Source organism: Rhipicephalus microplus, chromosome 4, assembly GCF_043290135.1.
Source record: "Rhipicephalus microplus isolate Deutch F79 chromosome 4, USDA_Rmic, whole genome shotgun sequence".
Lineage (NCBI taxonomy): Eukaryota > Metazoa > Arthropoda > Arachnida > Ixodida > Ixodidae > Rhipicephalus > Rhipicephalus microplus.
The window spans coordinates 189,568,264-189,582,373 of NC_134703.1; the positions used below are offsets into that span (position 1 = coordinate 189,568,264).

At 43.9% G+C, this 14,110-nt stretch overlaps 42 non-coding genes across 42 annotated transcripts; all 42 read left to right on the plus strand.

Annotated features, from left to right (window-relative positions):
- Window positions 1-67: 67 nt before the first annotated feature.
- On the plus strand, window positions 68-140 carry TRNAF-GAA (transfer RNA phenylalanine (anticodon GAA)). The gene has a single exon. It is a non-coding gene; the product is annotated as a tRNA-Phe (tRNA).
- Window positions 141-395: 255 nt separating this feature from the next.
- On the plus strand, window positions 396-468 carry TRNAF-GAA (transfer RNA phenylalanine (anticodon GAA)). Its single transcript has one exon. It is a non-coding gene; the product is annotated as a tRNA-Phe (tRNA).
- A 251-nt stretch (window positions 469-719) lies between these two features.
- Window positions 720-792, plus strand: TRNAF-GAA (transfer RNA phenylalanine (anticodon GAA)). The gene has a single exon. It is a non-coding gene; the product is annotated as a tRNA-Phe (tRNA).
- A 251-nt stretch (window positions 793-1,043) lies between these two features.
- Window positions 1,044-1,116, plus strand: TRNAF-GAA (transfer RNA phenylalanine (anticodon GAA)). Its single transcript has one exon. It is a non-coding gene; the product is annotated as a tRNA-Phe (tRNA).
- A 574-nt stretch (window positions 1,117-1,690) lies between these two features.
- TRNAF-GAA (transfer RNA phenylalanine (anticodon GAA)) lies at window positions 1,691-1,763 on the plus strand. Its single transcript has one exon. It is a non-coding gene; the product is annotated as a tRNA-Phe (tRNA).
- A 251-nt stretch (window positions 1,764-2,014) lies between these two features.
- Window positions 2,015-2,087, plus strand: TRNAF-GAA (transfer RNA phenylalanine (anticodon GAA)). Its single transcript has one exon. It is a non-coding gene; the product is annotated as a tRNA-Phe (tRNA).
- A 251-nt stretch (window positions 2,088-2,338) lies between these two features.
- On the plus strand, window positions 2,339-2,411 carry TRNAI-GAU (transfer RNA isoleucine (anticodon GAU)). The gene has a single exon. It is a non-coding gene; the product is annotated as a tRNA-Ile (tRNA).
- A 251-nt stretch (window positions 2,412-2,662) lies between these two features.
- TRNAF-GAA (transfer RNA phenylalanine (anticodon GAA)) lies at window positions 2,663-2,735 on the plus strand. The gene has a single exon. It is a non-coding gene; the product is annotated as a tRNA-Phe (tRNA).
- A 251-nt stretch (window positions 2,736-2,986) lies between these two features.
- On the plus strand, window positions 2,987-3,059 carry TRNAF-GAA (transfer RNA phenylalanine (anticodon GAA)). The gene has a single exon. It is a non-coding gene; the product is annotated as a tRNA-Phe (tRNA).
- A 251-nt stretch (window positions 3,060-3,310) lies between these two features.
- Window positions 3,311-3,383, plus strand: TRNAL-UAA (transfer RNA leucine (anticodon UAA)). The gene has a single exon. It is a non-coding gene; the product is annotated as a tRNA-Leu (tRNA).
- A 250-nt stretch (window positions 3,384-3,633) lies between these two features.
- On the plus strand, window positions 3,634-3,706 carry TRNAF-GAA (transfer RNA phenylalanine (anticodon GAA)). The gene has a single exon. It is a non-coding gene; the product is annotated as a tRNA-Phe (tRNA).
- Window positions 3,707-3,961: 255 nt separating this feature from the next.
- Window positions 3,962-4,034, plus strand: TRNAF-GAA (transfer RNA phenylalanine (anticodon GAA)). The gene has a single exon. It is a non-coding gene; the product is annotated as a tRNA-Phe (tRNA).
- Window positions 4,035-4,285: 251 nt separating this feature from the next.
- TRNAF-GAA (transfer RNA phenylalanine (anticodon GAA)) lies at window positions 4,286-4,358 on the plus strand. The gene has a single exon. It is a non-coding gene; the product is annotated as a tRNA-Phe (tRNA).
- Window positions 4,359-4,609: 251 nt separating this feature from the next.
- On the plus strand, window positions 4,610-4,682 carry TRNAF-GAA (transfer RNA phenylalanine (anticodon GAA)). Its single transcript has one exon. It is a non-coding gene; the product is annotated as a tRNA-Phe (tRNA).
- A 251-nt stretch (window positions 4,683-4,933) lies between these two features.
- On the plus strand, window positions 4,934-5,010 carry TRNAF-GAA (transfer RNA phenylalanine (anticodon GAA)). The gene has a single exon. It is a non-coding gene; the product is annotated as a tRNA-Phe (tRNA).
- Window positions 5,011-5,256: 246 nt separating this feature from the next.
- On the plus strand, window positions 5,257-5,329 carry TRNAF-GAA (transfer RNA phenylalanine (anticodon GAA)). Its single transcript has one exon. It is a non-coding gene; the product is annotated as a tRNA-Phe (tRNA).
- Window positions 5,330-5,580: 251 nt separating this feature from the next.
- Window positions 5,581-5,653, plus strand: TRNAF-GAA (transfer RNA phenylalanine (anticodon GAA)). Its single transcript has one exon. It is a non-coding gene; the product is annotated as a tRNA-Phe (tRNA).
- Window positions 5,654-5,904: 251 nt separating this feature from the next.
- Window positions 5,905-5,977, plus strand: TRNAI-GAU (transfer RNA isoleucine (anticodon GAU)). Its single transcript has one exon. It is a non-coding gene; the product is annotated as a tRNA-Ile (tRNA).
- Window positions 5,978-6,228: 251 nt separating this feature from the next.
- Window positions 6,229-6,301, plus strand: TRNAF-GAA (transfer RNA phenylalanine (anticodon GAA)). Its single transcript has one exon. It is a non-coding gene; the product is annotated as a tRNA-Phe (tRNA).
- Window positions 6,302-6,552: 251 nt separating this feature from the next.
- TRNAF-GAA (transfer RNA phenylalanine (anticodon GAA)) lies at window positions 6,553-6,625 on the plus strand. Its single transcript has one exon. It is a non-coding gene; the product is annotated as a tRNA-Phe (tRNA).
- A 251-nt stretch (window positions 6,626-6,876) lies between these two features.
- Window positions 6,877-6,949, plus strand: TRNAL-UAA (transfer RNA leucine (anticodon UAA)). The gene has a single exon. It is a non-coding gene; the product is annotated as a tRNA-Leu (tRNA).
- Window positions 6,950-7,199: 250 nt separating this feature from the next.
- TRNAF-GAA (transfer RNA phenylalanine (anticodon GAA)) lies at window positions 7,200-7,272 on the plus strand. The gene has a single exon. It is a non-coding gene; the product is annotated as a tRNA-Phe (tRNA).
- A 251-nt stretch (window positions 7,273-7,523) lies between these two features.
- TRNAF-GAA (transfer RNA phenylalanine (anticodon GAA)) lies at window positions 7,524-7,596 on the plus strand. Its single transcript has one exon. It is a non-coding gene; the product is annotated as a tRNA-Phe (tRNA).
- Window positions 7,597-7,847: 251 nt separating this feature from the next.
- On the plus strand, window positions 7,848-7,920 carry TRNAF-GAA (transfer RNA phenylalanine (anticodon GAA)). The gene has a single exon. It is a non-coding gene; the product is annotated as a tRNA-Phe (tRNA).
- A 573-nt stretch (window positions 7,921-8,493) lies between these two features.
- TRNAF-GAA (transfer RNA phenylalanine (anticodon GAA)) lies at window positions 8,494-8,566 on the plus strand. Its single transcript has one exon. It is a non-coding gene; the product is annotated as a tRNA-Phe (tRNA).
- Window positions 8,567-8,815: 249 nt separating this feature from the next.
- Window positions 8,816-8,888, plus strand: TRNAF-GAA (transfer RNA phenylalanine (anticodon GAA)). The gene has a single exon. It is a non-coding gene; the product is annotated as a tRNA-Phe (tRNA).
- Window positions 8,889-9,138: 250 nt separating this feature from the next.
- Window positions 9,139-9,211, plus strand: TRNAF-GAA (transfer RNA phenylalanine (anticodon GAA)). Its single transcript has one exon. It is a non-coding gene; the product is annotated as a tRNA-Phe (tRNA).
- A 250-nt stretch (window positions 9,212-9,461) lies between these two features.
- Window positions 9,462-9,534, plus strand: TRNAF-GAA (transfer RNA phenylalanine (anticodon GAA)). The gene has a single exon. It is a non-coding gene; the product is annotated as a tRNA-Phe (tRNA).
- A 250-nt stretch (window positions 9,535-9,784) lies between these two features.
- Window positions 9,785-9,857, plus strand: TRNAF-GAA (transfer RNA phenylalanine (anticodon GAA)). The gene has a single exon. It is a non-coding gene; the product is annotated as a tRNA-Phe (tRNA).
- A 250-nt stretch (window positions 9,858-10,107) lies between these two features.
- TRNAF-GAA (transfer RNA phenylalanine (anticodon GAA)) lies at window positions 10,108-10,180 on the plus strand. Its single transcript has one exon. It is a non-coding gene; the product is annotated as a tRNA-Phe (tRNA).
- Window positions 10,181-10,430: 250 nt separating this feature from the next.
- TRNAF-GAA (transfer RNA phenylalanine (anticodon GAA)) lies at window positions 10,431-10,503 on the plus strand. Its single transcript has one exon. It is a non-coding gene; the product is annotated as a tRNA-Phe (tRNA).
- A 250-nt stretch (window positions 10,504-10,753) lies between these two features.
- Window positions 10,754-10,826, plus strand: TRNAF-GAA (transfer RNA phenylalanine (anticodon GAA)). Its single transcript has one exon. It is a non-coding gene; the product is annotated as a tRNA-Phe (tRNA).
- Window positions 10,827-11,077: 251 nt separating this feature from the next.
- TRNAF-GAA (transfer RNA phenylalanine (anticodon GAA)) lies at window positions 11,078-11,150 on the plus strand. Its single transcript has one exon. It is a non-coding gene; the product is annotated as a tRNA-Phe (tRNA).
- A 251-nt stretch (window positions 11,151-11,401) lies between these two features.
- On the plus strand, window positions 11,402-11,474 carry TRNAF-GAA (transfer RNA phenylalanine (anticodon GAA)). Its single transcript has one exon. It is a non-coding gene; the product is annotated as a tRNA-Phe (tRNA).
- A 251-nt stretch (window positions 11,475-11,725) lies between these two features.
- TRNAF-GAA (transfer RNA phenylalanine (anticodon GAA)) lies at window positions 11,726-11,798 on the plus strand. The gene has a single exon. It is a non-coding gene; the product is annotated as a tRNA-Phe (tRNA).
- A 251-nt stretch (window positions 11,799-12,049) lies between these two features.
- TRNAF-GAA (transfer RNA phenylalanine (anticodon GAA)) lies at window positions 12,050-12,126 on the plus strand. Its single transcript has one exon. It is a non-coding gene; the product is annotated as a tRNA-Phe (tRNA).
- A 246-nt stretch (window positions 12,127-12,372) lies between these two features.
- TRNAF-GAA (transfer RNA phenylalanine (anticodon GAA)) lies at window positions 12,373-12,445 on the plus strand. The gene has a single exon. It is a non-coding gene; the product is annotated as a tRNA-Phe (tRNA).
- A 251-nt stretch (window positions 12,446-12,696) lies between these two features.
- Window positions 12,697-12,769, plus strand: TRNAF-GAA (transfer RNA phenylalanine (anticodon GAA)). The gene has a single exon. It is a non-coding gene; the product is annotated as a tRNA-Phe (tRNA).
- Window positions 12,770-13,020: 251 nt separating this feature from the next.
- Window positions 13,021-13,093, plus strand: TRNAF-GAA (transfer RNA phenylalanine (anticodon GAA)). Its single transcript has one exon. It is a non-coding gene; the product is annotated as a tRNA-Phe (tRNA).
- A 251-nt stretch (window positions 13,094-13,344) lies between these two features.
- TRNAF-GAA (transfer RNA phenylalanine (anticodon GAA)) lies at window positions 13,345-13,417 on the plus strand. The gene has a single exon. It is a non-coding gene; the product is annotated as a tRNA-Phe (tRNA).
- Window positions 13,418-13,668: 251 nt separating this feature from the next.
- Window positions 13,669-13,741, plus strand: TRNAF-GAA (transfer RNA phenylalanine (anticodon GAA)). The gene has a single exon. It is a non-coding gene; the product is annotated as a tRNA-Phe (tRNA).
- A 251-nt stretch (window positions 13,742-13,992) lies between these two features.
- TRNAF-GAA (transfer RNA phenylalanine (anticodon GAA)) lies at window positions 13,993-14,065 on the plus strand. The gene has a single exon. It is a non-coding gene; the product is annotated as a tRNA-Phe (tRNA).
- Window positions 14,066-14,110: the final 45 nt, after the last annotated feature.

The window sequence follows — 14,110 nt, forward strand, 5'->3', positions numbered from 1 at the left end:
GCTAAAATAAAGCGGTTTTACCAAAACGCAAGAACTGTTGAATCCAGCTTTCACTCTTCTCCCGTCTGCCGAAATAGCTCAGTTGGGGGAGCATTTGATTGAAGATCCGAAGGTCCCTGGTTCGATCCCGGGTTTCGGCGTCCAAAGCACTTTTTTTGTTAAATGTGTCGGTATGCAAGTATTTTGCAATAATTCTAACGAGTGAAACGGTTACGCAGGTGAACACACATGCTTGATAAAAAAATGCTGATTCAGAATGCATCGTGGCAGTAGGCGTTGCAAAAGTACCGGAACAGCGTGAAAGACATGTAATAAAGTGCAATAGCTAAAATAAAGCGGTTTTACCAAAAAAAACGCCAGAACTGTTGAATCCAGCTTTCACTCTTCTCCCGTCTGCCGAAATAGCTCAGTTGGGGGAGCATTTGATTGAAGATCCGAAGGTCCCTGGTTCGATGCCGGGTTTCGGCGTCCAAAGCACTTTTTTTGTTAAATCTGTCGGTATGCAAGTATTTTGCAATAATTCTAACGAGTGAAACGGTTACGCAGTTGAACACACATGCTTGATAAAAAAATGCTGATTCAGAATGGATCGTGGCAGTAGGCGTTGCAAAAGCACCGGAACAGCGTGAAAGACATGTAATAATGTGCAACAGCTAAAAGAAAGCGGTTTTACTGAAACGCGACAACTGGTAAGTCCCTCTTTCACTCTTCTCCCGTCTGCCGAAAAAGCTCAGTTGGGAGAGCGTTAGACTGAAGATCTAAAGGTCCCTGGTTCGATCCCGGGTTTCGGCGTCCAAAGAACGTTTTCTGTTAAATCTGTCGGTATGCAAGTATTTTGCAATAATTCTAACGAGTGAAACGCTTACGAAGGTGAACACACATGCTTGATGAAAAAATGCTGATTCAGAATGGATCGTGGCAGTAAGCGTTGCAAAAGCACCGGAACAGCGTGAAAGACATGTAATAATGTGCAACAGCTAAAATAAAGCGGTTTTACCGAAACGCAAGAACTGTTGAATCCCGCTTTCAGTCTTCTCCCGTCTGCCGAAATAGCTCAGTTGGGAGAGCGTTAGACTGAAGATCCAAAGGTCCTTGGTTCGAACCCGGGTTTCGGCGTCCAAAGCACGTTTTTTGTTAAATCTGTCGGTAGACAAGTATTGTGCAATAATTCTAACGAGTGAAACGGCTACGCAGGTGAACACACGTGCTTAATAAAAAAATGCTCATTCAGAATGCATCGCGGCAGTAGGCGTTGCAAAAGAAACGTAACAGCGTGAAAGACATGTAATAATGTGCAACAGCTAAAATAAAGCGGTTTTAACGGAACGCAAGAACTGTTGAATCCCGCTTTCACTCTTCTCCCGTCTGCCGAAATAGCTCAGTAGGGAGAGCATTAGACTGAAGATCCGAAGGTCCCTGGTTCGATCCCGAGTTTCGGGGTCCAAAGCACTTTTTTGTTAAATCTGTCGGTATGCAAGTATTTTGCAATAATTCTAACGAGTGAAACGGTTACGCAGTTGAACACACATGCTTGATACAAAAATGCTGATTCAGAATATATCGTGGCAGTAGGCGTTGCAAAAGCACCGGAACAGCGTGAAAGACATGTAATAATGTGCAACAGCTAAAAGAAAGCGGTTTTACTGAAACGCGACAACTGGTAAGTCCCTCTTTCACTCTTCTCCCGTCTGCCGAAAAAGCTCAGTTGGGAGAGCGTTAGACAGAAGATCTAAAGGTCCCTGGTTCGATCCCGGGTTTCGGCGTCCAAAGCACTTTTTTTGTTAAATCTGTCGGTATGCAAGTATTTTGCAATAATTCTAACGAGTGAAACGGTTACGCAGTTGAACACACATGCTTGATAAAAAAATGCTGATTCAGAATGGATCGTGGCAGTAGGCGTTGCAAAAGAACCGGAACAGCGTGAAAGACATGTAATCATGTGCAACAGCTAAAAGAAAGCGGTTTTACTGAAACGCGACAACTGCTAAGTCCCTCTTTCACTCTTCTCCCGTCTGCCGAAAAAGCTCAGTTGGGAGAGCGTTAGACAGAAGATCTAAAGGTCCCTGGTTCGATCCCGGGTTTCGGCGTCCAAAGCACTTTTTTTGTTAAATCTGTCGGTATACAAGTATTTTGCAATAATTCTAACGAGTGAAACGGTTACGCAGTTGAACACACATGCTTGATAAAAAAATGCTGATTCAGAATATATCGTGGCAGTAGGCGTTGCAAAAGCACCGGAACAGCGTGAAAGACATGTAATAATGTGCAACAGCTAAAAGAAAGCGGTTTTACTGAAACGCGACAACTGCTAAGTCCCTCTTTCACTCTTCTCCCGTCTGCCGAAAAAGCTCAGTTGGGAGAGCGTTAGACAGATGATCTAAAGGTCCCTGGTTCGATCCCGGGTTTCGGCGTCCAAAGCACTGTTTTTGTTAAATCTGTCGGTATGCAAGTATTTTGCAATAATTCTAACGAGTGAAACGGTTACGCAGTTGAACACACATGCTTGATAAAAAAATGCTGATTCAGAATGGATCGTGGCAGTAGGCGTAGCAAAAGCACCGGAACAGCGTGAAAGACATGTAATAATGTGCAACAGCTAAAAGAAAGCGGTTTTACTGAAACGCGACAACTGGTAAGTCCCTCTTTCACTCTTCTCCCGTCTGCCGAAAAAGCTCAGTTGGGAGAGCGTTAGACAGAAGATCTAAAGGTCCCTGGTTCGATCCCGGGTTTCGGCGTCCAAAGCACTTTTTTTGTTAAATCTGTCGGTATGCAAGTATTTTGCAATAATTCTAACGAGTGAAACGGTTACGCAGGTGAACACACATGCTTGATAAAAAAATGCTGATTCAGAATGCATCGTGGCAGTAGGCGTTGCAAAAGTACCGGAACAGCGTGAAAGACATGTAATAAAATGCAATAGCTAAAATAAAGCGGTTTTACCAAAACGCCAGAACTGTTGAATCCAGCTTTCACTCTTCTCCCGTCTGCCGAAATAGCTCAGTTGGGGGAGCATTTGATTGAAGATCCGAAGGTCCCTGGTTCGATCCCGGGTTTCGGCGTCCAAAGCACTTTTTTTGTTAAATCTGTCGGTATGCAAGTATTTTGCAATAATTCTAACGAGTGAAACGGTTACGCAGTTGAACACACATGCTTGATAAAAAAATGCTGATTCCGAATGCATCGTGGCAGTAGGCGTTGCAAAAGCACCGGAACAGCGTGAAAGACAAGCAATGATGTGCAACAGCTAAAAGAAAGCGGTTTTACTGAAACGCAACAACCGGTAAGTCCCTCTTTCGCTCCTCTCCCGTCTGCCGAAATAGCTCAGTTGGGAGAGCGTTAGACTTAAGATCTAAAGGTCCCTGGTTCGATCCCGGGTTTCGGCGTCCAAAGCACATTTTTGTTAAATCTGTCGGTATGCAAGTATTTTGCAATCATTCTAACGAGTGAAACGATTACGCAGGTGAACACACATGCTTGATGAAAAAATGCTGATTCAGAATGCATCGCGGCAGTAGGCGTTGCAAAAGAACCGGAACAGCGTGAAAGACATGTAATAATGTGCAACAGCTAAAATAAAGCGGTTTTACCGGAACGCAAGAACTGTTGAATCCCGCTTTCACTCTTCTCCCGTCTGCCGAAATAGCTCATTTGGGAGAGCTTTAGACTGAAGATCTAAAGGTCCCTGGTTCGATCCCGGGTTTCGGCGTCCAAAGCACGTTTTCTGTTAAATCTGTCGGTATGCAAGTATTTTGCAATAATTCTAACGAGTGAAAGGGTTACGCAGGTGAACACACATGCTTGATAAAAAAATGGTGATTCAGAATGGATCGTGGCAGTAGGCGTTGCAAAAGCACCGGAACAGCGTGAAAGACATGTAATAATGTGCAACAGCTAAAATAAAGCGGTTTTACCAAAAAAAACGCCAGAACTGTTGAATCCAGCTTTCACTCTTCTCCCGTCTGCCGAAATAGCTCAGTTGGGGGAGCATTTGATTGAAGATCCGAAGGTCCCTGGTTCGATGCCGGGTTTCGGCGTCCAAAGCACTTTTTTTGTTAAATCTGTCGGTATGCAAGTATTTTGCAATAATTCTAACGAGTGAAACGGTTACGCAGTTGAACACACATGCTTGATAAAAAAATGCTGATTCAGAATGGATCGTGGCAGTAGGCGTTGCAAAAGCACCGGAACAGCGTGAAAGACATGTAATAATGTGCAACAGCTAAAAGAAAGCGGTTTTACTGAAACGCGACAACTGGTAAGTCCCTCTTTCACTCTTCTCCCGTCTGCCGAAAAAGCTCAGTTGGGAGAGCGTTAGACTGAAGATCTAAAGGTCCCTGGTTCGATCCCGGGTTTCGGCGTCCAAAGAACGTTTTCTGTTAAATCTGTCGGTATGCAAGTATTTTGCAATAATTCTAACGAGTGAAACGCTTACGAAGGTGAACACACATGCTTGATGAAAAAATGCTGATTCAGAATGGATCGTGGCAGTAAGCGTTGCAAAAGCACCGGAACAGCGTGAAAGACATGTAATAATGTGCAACAGCTAAAATAAAGCGGTTTTACCGAAACGCAAGAACTGTTGAATCCCGCTTTCAGTCTTCTCCCGTCTGCCGAAATAGCTCAGTTGGGAGAGCGTTAGACTGAAGATCCAAAGGTCCTTGGTTCGATCCCGGGTTTCGGCGTCCAAAGCACGTTTTTTGTTAAATCTGTCGGTAGACAAGTATTGTGCAATAATTCTAACGAGTGAAACGGCTACGCAGGTGAACACACGTGCTTAATAAAAAAATGCTCATTCAGAATGCATCGCGGCAGTAGGCGTTGCAAAAGAAACGTAACAGCGTGAAAGACATGTAATAATGTGCAACAGCTAAAATAAAGCGGTTTTAACGGAACGCAAGAACTGTTGAATCCCGCTTTCACTCTTCTCCCGTCTGCCGAAATAGCTCAGTTGGGAGAGCATTAGACTGAAGATCCGAAGGTCCCTGGTTCGATCCCGAGTTTCGGGGTCCAAAGCACTTTTTTGTTAAATCTGTCGGTATGCAAGTATTTTGCAATAATTCTAACGAGTGAAACGGTTACGCAGTTGAACACACATGCTTGATACAAAAATGCTGATTCAGAATATATCGTGGCAGTAGGCGTTGCAAAAGCACCGGAACAGCGTGAAAGACATGTAATAATGTGCAACAGCTAAAAGAAAGCGGTTTTACTGAAACGCGACAACTGGTAAGTCCCTCTTTCACTCTTCTCCCGTCTGCCGAAAAAGCTCAGTTGGGAGAGCGTTAGACAGAAGATCTAAAGGTCCCTGGTTCGATCCCGGGTTTCGGCGTCCAAAGCACTTTTTTTGTTAAATCTGTCGGTATGCAAGTATTTTGCAATAATTCTAACGAGTGAAACGGTTACGCAGTTGAACACACATGCTTGATAAAAAAATGCTGATTCAGAATGGATCGTGGCAGTAGGCGTTGCAAAAGAACCGGAACAGCGTGAAAGACATGTAATCATGTGCAACAGCTAAAAGAAAGCGGTTTTACTGAAACGCGACAACTGCTAAGTCCCTCTTTCACTCTTCTCCCGTCTGCCGAAAAAGCTCAGTTGGGAGAGCGTTAGACAGAAGATCTAAAGGTCCCTGGTTCGATCCCGGGTTTCGGCGTCCAAAGCACTTTTTTTGTTAAATCTGTCGGTATACAAGTATTTTGCAATAATTCTAACGAGTGAAACGGTTACGCAGTTGAACACACATGCTTGATAAAAAAATGCTGATTCAGAATATATCGTGGCAGTAGGCGTTGCAAAAGCACCGGAACAGCGTGAAAGACATGTAATAATGTGCAACAGCTAAAAGAAAGCGGTTTTACTGAAACGCGACAACTGCTAAGTCCCTCTTTCACTCTTCTCCCGTCTGCCGAAAAAGCTCAGTTGGGAGAGCGTTAGACAGATGATCTAAAGGTCCCTGGTTCGATCCCGGGTTTCGGCGTCCAAAGCACTGTTTTTGTTAAATCTGTCGGTATGCAAGTATTTTGCAATAATTCTAACGAGTGAAACGGTTACGCAGTTGAACACACATGCTTGATAAAAAAATGCTGATTCAGAATGGATCGTGGCAGTAGGCGTAGCAAAAGCACCGGAACAGCGTGAAAGACATGTAATAATGTGCAACAGCTAAAAGAAAGCGGTTTTACTGAAACGCGACAACTGGTAAGTCCCTCTTTCACTCTTCTCCCGTCTGCCGAAAAAGCTCAGTTGGGAGAGCGTTAGACAGAAGATCTAAAGGTCCCTGGTTCGATCCCGGGTTTCGGCGTCCAAAGCACTTTTTTTGTTAAATCTGTCGGTATGCAAGTATTTTGCAATAATTCTAACGAGTGAAACGGTTACGCAGGTGAACACACATGCTTGATAAAAAAATGCTGATTCAGAATGCATCGTGGCAGTAGGCGTTGCAAAAGTACCGGAACAGCGTGAAAGACATGTAATAAAATGCAATAGCTAAAATAAAGCGGTTTTACCAAAACGCCAGAACTGTTGAATCCAGCTTTCACTCTTCTCCCGTCTGCCGAAATAGCTCAGTTGGGGGAGCATTTGATTGAAGATCCGAAGGTCCCTGGTTCGATCCCGGGTTTCGGCGTCCAAAGCACTTTTTTTGTTAAATCTGTCGGTATGCAAGTATTTTGCAATAATTCTAACGAGTGAAACGGTTACGCAGTTGAACACACATGCTTGATAAAAAAATGCTGATTCCGAATGCATCGTGGCAGTAGGCGTTGCAAAAGCACCGGAACAGCGTGAAAGACAAGCAATGATGTGCAACAGCTAAAAGAAAGCGGTTTTACTGAAACGCAACAACCGGTAAGTCCCTCTTTCGCTCCTCTCCCGTCTGCCGAAATAGCTCAGTTGGGAGAGCGTTAGACTTAAGATCTAAAGGTCCCTGGTTCGATCCCGGGTTTCGGCGTCCAAAGCACATTTTTGTTAAATCTGTCGGTATGCAAGTATTTTGCAATCATTCTAACGAGTGAAACGATTACGCAGGTGAACACACATGCTTGATGAAAAAATGCTGATTCAGAATGCATCGCGGCAGTAGGCGTTGCAAAAGAACCGGAACAGCGTGAAAGACATGTAATAATGTGCAACAGCTAAAATAAAGCGGTTTTACCGGAACGCAAGAACTGTTGAATCCCGCTTTCACTCTTCTCCCGTCTGCCGAAATAGCTCATTTGGGAGAGCTTTAGACTGAAGATCTAAAGGTCCCTGGTTCGATCCCGGGTTTCGGCGTCCAAAGCACGTTTTCTGTTAAATCTGTCGGTATGCAAGTATTTTGCAATAATTCTAACGAGTGAAAGGGTTACGCAGGTGAACACACATGCTTGATAAAAAAATGGTGATTCAGAATGGATCGTGGCAGTAGGCGTTGCAAAAGCACCGGAACAGCGTGAAAGACATGTAATAATGTGCAACAGCTAAAATAAAGCGGTTTTACCGAAACGCAAGAACTGTTGAATCTCGCTTTCAGTCTTCTCCCGTCTGCCGAAATAGCTCAGTTGGGAGAGCGTTAGACTGAAGATCCAAAGGTCCTTGGTTCGATCCCGGGTTTCGGCGTCCAAAGCACTTTTTTTGTTAAATCTGTCGGTATGCAAGTATTTTGCAATAATTCTAACGAGTGAAACGGTTACGCAGGTGAACACACCTGCTTGATAAAAAAATGCTGATTCAGAATGCATCGTGGCAGTAGGCGCTGCAAAAGCACCGGAACAGCGTGAAAGACATGTATTATTGTGCAACAGCTAAAAGAAAGCGGTTTTACTGAAACGCGACAACTGGTAAGTCCCTCTTTCACTCTTCTCCCGTCTGCCGAAATAGCTCAGTTGGGAGAGTGTTAGACTGAAGATCTAAAGGTCCCTGGTTCGATCCCGGGTTTCGGCGTCCAAAGCACATTTTTGTTAAATCTGTCGGTATGCAAGTATTTTGCAATAATTCTAACGAGTGAAACGATTACGCAGGTGAACACACATGCTTGATAAAAAAATGCAGATTAAGAATGCATCACGGCAGTAGGCGTTGCAAAAGAACCGGAACAGCGTGAAATACATGTAATAATGTGCAATAGCTAAAATAAAGCGGTTTTACCGAAACACAAGAACTGTTGAATCCCGCTTTCACTCTTCTCCCGTCTTCCGAAATAGCTCAGTTAAGAGAGCGTTAGACTGAAGATCCGAAGGTCCCTGGTTCGATCCCGGGTTTCGGTGTCCAAAGCACTTTTTTTGTTAAATCGGTCGGTATGCAAATGTTTTGCAATAATTCTAACTAGTGAAACAGTTACGCAGGTGAACACACATGCTTGATAAAAAATGCTGATTCAGAATGCATCGTGGCAGTAGGCGTTGCAAAAGCACCGGCACAGCGTGAAAGACAAGCAATAATGTGCAACAGCTTAAAGAAAGCGGTTTTACTGAAACGCAACAACTGGTAAGTCCCTCTTTCACTCTTCTCCCGTCTGCCGAAATAGCTCAGTTGGGAGAGCGTTAGACTGAAGATCTAAAGGTCCCTGGTTCGATCCCGGGTTTCGGCGTCCAAAGCACATTTTTGTTAAATCTGTCGGTATGCAAGTATTTTGCAATCATTCTAACGAGTGAAACGATTACGCAGGTGAACACACATGCTTGATAAAAAAATGCTGATTCAGAATGCATCCCGGCAGTAGGTGTTGCAAAAGAACCGGAACAGCGTGAAAGACATGTATATTGTGCAACAGCTAAAATAAAGCGGTTTCACTGAAACGCAACAACTGGTAAGTCCCTCTTTCACTGTTCTCCCGTCTGCCGAAATATCTCAGTTGGGAGAGCGTTAGACTGAAGATCTAAAGGTCCCTGGTTCGATCCCGGGTTTTGGCGTCCAAAGCACATTTTTGTTAAATCTGTCGGTATGCAAGTATTTTGCAATCATTCTAACGAGTGAAACGATTACGCAGGTGAACACACATGCTTGATAAAAAAATGCTGATTCAGAATGCATCGCGGCAGTAGGTGTTGCAAAAGAACCGGAACAGCGTGAAAGACATGTAATAATGTGCAACAGCTAAAATAAAGCGGTTTTACCGAAACGCAAGAACTGTTGAATCCCGATTTCACTCTTCTCCCGTCTGCCGAAATAGCTCAGTTGGGAGAGCGTTAGACTGAAGATCTAAAGGTCCCTGGTTCGATCCCGGGTTTCGGCGTCCAAAGCACATTTTTGTTAAATCTGTTGGTATGCAAGTATTTTGCAATAATTCTAACGAGTGAAACGGTTACGCAGGTGAACACACATGCTTGATAAAAAAATGCTGATTCAGAATGCATCGCGGCAGTAGGTGTTGCAAAAGAACCGGAACAGCGTGAAAGACATGTAATAATGTGCAACAGCTAAAATAAAGCGGTTTTACCGAAACGCAAGAACTGTTGAATCCCGATTTTACTCTTCTCCCGTCTGCCGAAATAGCTCAGTTGGGAGAGCGTTAGACTGAAGATCTAAAGGTCCCTGGTTCGATCCCGGGTTTCGGCGTCCAAAGCACATTTTTGTTAAATCTGTCGGTAAGCAAGTATTTTGCAATCATTCTAACGAGTGAAACGATTACGCAGGTGAACACACATGCTTGACAAAAAAATGCTGATTCAGAATGCATCGCGGCAGTAGGTGTTGCAAAAGAACCGGAACAGCGTGAAAGACATGTAATAATGTGCAACAGCTAAAATAAAGCGGTTTTATCGAAACGCAAGAACTGTTGAATCCCGATTTCACTCTTCTCCCGTCTGCCGAAATAGCTCGGTTGGGAGAGCATTAGACTGAAGATCCGAAGGTCCCTGGTTCGATCCCGGGTTTCGGTGTCCAAAGCACTGTTTTTGTTAAATCTGTCGGTATGCAAGTATTTTGCAATAATTCTAACGAGTGAAACGATTACGCAGGTGAACACACATGCTTGATAAAAAAATGCTGATTCAGAATGCATCGTGGCAGTACGCGTTGCAAAAGCACCGGAACAGCGTGAAAGACATGTAGTAATGTGACAAAGCTAAAGGAAGCGGTTTTACTGAAATGCAACAACTGGTAAGTCCCTCTTTCACTCTTCTCCCGTCTGCCGAAATAGATCAGTTGGGAGAGCGTTAGACTGAAGTTCTAAAGGTCCCTGGTTCGATCCCGGGTTTCGGCGTCCAAAGCACATTTTTGTTAAATCTGTCGGTATGCAAGTATTTTGCGATAATTCTAACGAGTGAAACGATTACGCAGGTGAATACACATGCTTGATAAAAAAATGCTGATTCAGAATGCATCGCAGCAGTAGACGTTGCAAAAGTACCGGAACAGCGTGAAAGACATGTAATAATGTGCAAAAGCTAAAATAAAGCGGTTTCACCGAAACGCAAGAACTGTTGAATCCCGCTTTCACTCTTCTCCCGTCTGCCGAAATAGCTCAGTTGGGAGAGCGTTAGACTGAAGATCTAAAGGTCCCTGGTTCGATCCCGGGTTTCGGCGTCGAAAGCACATTTTTGTTAAATCTGTCGGTATGCAAGTATTTTGCAATAATTCTAACGAGTGAAACGATTACGCAGGTGAACACACATGCTTGTTAAAAAAATGCTGATTCATAATATATCGTGGCAGTAGGCGTTGCAAAAGCACCGGAACAGCGTGAAAGACATGTAATAATGTGCAACAGCTAAAAGAAAGCGGTTTTACTGAAACGCGACAACTGGTAAGTCCCTCTTTCACTCTTCTCCCGTCTGCCGAAAAAGCTCAGTTGGGAGAGCGTTAGACAGAAGATCTAAAGGTCCCTGGTTCTATCCCGGGTTTCGGCGTCCAAAGCACTTTTTTTGTTAAATCTGTCGGTATGCAAGTATTTTGCAATAATTCTAACGAGTGAAACGATTACGCAGGTGAACACACATGCTTGATGAAAAAATGCTGATTCAGAATGCATCGCGGCAGTAGGCGTTGCAAAAGAACCGGAACAGCGTGAAAGACATGTAATAATGTGCAACAGCTAAAATAAAGCGGTTTTACCGGAACGCAAGAACTGTTGAATCCCGCTTTCACTGTTCTCCCGTCTGCCGAAATAGCTCATTTGGGAGAGCATTAGACTGAAGATCTAAAGGTCCCTGGTTCGATCCCGGGTTTCGGCGTCCAAAGCACGTTTTCTGTTAAATCTGTCGGTATGCAAGTATTTTGCAATATTTCTAACGAGTGAAACGGTTACGCAGGTGAACACACATGCTTGATAAAAAAATGGTGATTCAGAATGGATCGTGGCAGTAGGCGTTGCAAAAGCACCGGAACAGCGTGAAAGACATGTAATAATGTGCAATAGCTAAAATAAAGCGGTTTTACCGAAACGCAAGAACTGTTGAATCCCGCTTTCAGTCTTCTCCCGTCTGCCGAAATAGCTCAGTTGGGAGAGCGTTAGACTGAAGATCCAAAGGTCCTTGGTTCGATCCCGGGTTTCGGCGTCCAAAGCACTTTTTTTGTTAAATCTGTCGGTATGCAAGTATTTTGCAATAATTCTAACGAGTGAAACGCTTACGAAGGTGAACACACATGCTTGATGAAAAAATGCTGATTCAGAATGGATCGTGGCAGTAAGCGTTGCAAAAGCACCGGAACAGCGTGAAAGACATGTAATAATGTGCAACAGCTAAAATAAAGCGGTTTTACCGAAACGCAAGAACTGTTGAATCCCGCTTTCAGTCTTCTCCCGTCTGCCGAAATAGCTCAGTTGGGAGAGCGTTAGACTGAAGATCCAAAGGTCCTTGGTTCGATCCCGGGTTTCGGCGTCCAAAGCACGTTTTTTGTTAAATCTGTCGGTAGACAAGTATTGTGCAATAATTCTAACGAGTGAAACGGCTACGCAGGTGAACACACGTGCTTAATAAAAAAATGCTCATTCAGAATGCATCGCGGCAGTAGGCGTTGCAAAAGAAACGTAACAGCGTGAAAGACATGTAATAATGTGCAACAGCTAAAATAAAGCGGTTTTAACGGAACGCAAGAACTGTTGAATCCCGCTTTCACTCTTCTCCCGTCTGCCGAAATAGCTCAGTTGGGAGAGCATTAGACTGAAGATCCGAAGGTCCCTGGTTCGATCCCGAGTTTCGGGGTCCAAAGCACTTTTTTGTTAAATCTTTCGGTATGCAAGTATTTTGCAATAATTCTAACGAGTGAAACGGTTACGCAGTTGAACACACATGCTTGATACAAAAATGCTGATTCATAATATATCGTGGCAGTAGGCGTTGCAAAAGCACCGGAACAGCGTGAAAGACATGTAATAATGTGCAACAGCTAAAAGAAAGCGGTTTTACTGAAACGCGACAACTGGTAAGTCCCTCTTTCACTCTTCTCCCGTCTGCCGAAAAAGCTCAGTTGGGAGAGCGTTAGACAGAAGATCTAAAGGTCCCTGGTTCGATCCCGGGTTTCGGCGTCCAAAGCACTTTTTTTGTTAAATCTGTCGGTATGCAAGTATTTTGCAATAATTCTAACGAGTGAAACGGTTACGCAGTTGAACACACATGCTTGATAAAAAAATGCTGATTCAGAATGGATCGTGGCAGTAGGCGTTGCAAAAGCACCGGAACAGCGTGAAAGACATGTAATCATGTGCAACAGCTAAAAGAAAGCGGTTTTACTGAAACGCGACAACTGCTAAGTCCCTCTTTCACTCTTCTCCCGTCTGCCGAAAAAGCTCAGTTGGGAGAGCGTTAGACAGAAGATCTAAAGGTCCCTGGTTCGATCCCGGGTTTCGGCGTCCAAAGCACTTTTTTTGTTAAATCTGTCGGTATACAAGTATTTTGCAATAATTCTAACGAGTGAAACGGTTACGCAGTTGAACATACATGCTTGATAAAAAAATGCTGATTCAGAATATATCGTGGCAGTAGGCGTTGCAAAAGCACCGGAACAGCGTGAAAGACATGTAATAATGTGCAACAGCTAAAAGAAAGCGGTTTTACTGAAACGCGACAACTGCTAAGTCCCTCTTTCACTCTTCTCCCGTCTGCCGAAAAAGCTCAGTTGGGAGAGCGTTAGACAGAAGATCTAAAGGTCCCTGGTTCGATCCCGGGTTTCGGCGTCCAAAGCACTTTTTTTGTTAAATCTGTCGGTATGCAAGTATTTTGCAATAATTCTAACGAGTGAAACGGTTACGCAGTTGAACACACATGCTTGATAAAAAAATGCTGATTCAGAATGGATCGTGGCAGTAGGCGTAGCAAAAGCACCGGAACAGCGTGAAAGACATGTAATAATGTGCAACAGCTAAAAGAAAGCGGTTTTACTGAAACGCGACAACTGGTAAGTCCCTCTTTCACTCTTCTCCCGTCTGCCGAAAAAGCTCAGTTGGGAGAGCGTTAGACAGAAGATCTAAAGGTCCCTGGTTCGATCCCGGGTTTCGGCGTCCAAAGCACTTTTTTTGTTAAATCTGTCGGTATGCAAGTATTTTGCAATAATTCTAAAGAATGAAAGGGTTACGCAGGTGAACACACATGCTTGATAAAAAAATGGTGATTCAGAATGGATCGTGGCAGTAGGCGTTGCAAAAGCACCGGAACAGCGTGAAAGACATGTAATAATGTGCAACAGCTAAAATAAAGCGGTTTTACCGAAACGCAAGAACTGTTGAATCTCGCTTTCAGTCTTCTCCCGTCTGCCAAAATAGCTCAGTTGGGAGAGCGTTAGACTGAAGATCCAAAGGTCCTTGGTTCGATCCCGGGTTTCGGCGTCCAAAGCACTTTTTTTGTTAAATCTGTCGGTATGCAAGTATTTTGCAATAATTCTAACGAGTGAAACGGTTACGCAGGTGAACACACCTGCTTGATAAAAAAATGCTGATTCAGAATGCATCGTGGCAGTAGGCGCTGCAAAAGCACCGGAACAGCGTGAAAGACATGTATTATTGTGCAACAGCTAAAAGAAAGCGGTTTTACTGAAACGCGACAACTGGTAAGTCCCTCTTTCACTCTTCTCCCGTCTGCCGAAATAGCTCAGTTGGGAGAGTGTTAGACTGAAGATCTAAAGGTCCCTGGTTCGATCCCGGGTTTCGGCGTCCAAAGCACATTTTTGTTAAATCTGTCGGTATGCAAGTATTTTG